At 31.1% G+C, this 704-nt stretch overlaps 1 protein-coding gene across 2 annotated transcripts in view; it reads left to right on the top strand.

Annotated features, from left to right (window-relative positions):
- LOC119586832 (26S proteasome non-ATPase regulatory subunit 14) overlaps nt 1-704 on the top strand; it is a 7662-nt gene that overhangs the window by 2717 nt on the left and 4241 nt on the right. The gene's annotated exons all lie outside the window — the stretch shown is intronic.

Genomic DNA, 704 nt, shown 5'->3' with positions numbered 1-704 from the left:
CAGTAACTTAAAGTAAAAGGCATAATCAATAAACTAATTAGTATGTATATTTAGGAAAGATAGAATTCGGTCTGGTTCGTTTCAGTAATAGATTGCAAGTTGGGTAATAGGTAATAATTAGGAAATAGATTGCTAGTAAAAGTTAATAGATTGCAAGTTAGGTAATAGGTAATAATTAGGAAATAGATTGCAAGTAAAAGTTAATAGATTGCAAGTTAGGTAATAGGTAATAATTAGGAAATAGATTGCAAGTAATAGTTAATAGATTGCAAGTTAGGTAATAGGTAATAATTAGGAAATAGATTGCAAGTAATAGTTAACAGATTGCAAGTTAGGTAATAGGTAATAATTAGATAAGAGATAGCAAGTAATGGCTGCTAACTCTTGCATGATTATCTACGATGGATATTTTTTTATTGTTGCCATAGTGAGATATGCAGAGGGTATGGATGGCATTTCTTGTATAGATCCACAAAGTTTTGAGGAGTAACTGTGAACTGAAACACTTCTTTGTGTACTTTTCTACAAGTGTCTATGTGTGAGCTTTATTCCTCGTGTGCTGTGTTTATTTGGCAATCAGCGGGATTGAATGAAAGAGGAAACTACAAGTGTTTTGTACTGTGAGACTTTAAGAGAATATCGCTGATTTTTGTGCATGATCAGAAATCTAATAAATTTTTTGTAAGTTTTTAAGTTTCACACAG

This window comes from Penaeus monodon, chromosome 22, assembly GCF_015228065.2.
Source record: "Penaeus monodon isolate SGIC_2016 chromosome 22, NSTDA_Pmon_1, whole genome shotgun sequence".
Lineage (NCBI taxonomy): Eukaryota > Metazoa > Arthropoda > Malacostraca > Decapoda > Penaeidae > Penaeus > Penaeus monodon.
The sequence above is the reverse complement of the archived record's forward strand: the minus strand, read 5'-3'. Positions and strand labels throughout refer to the sequence as shown.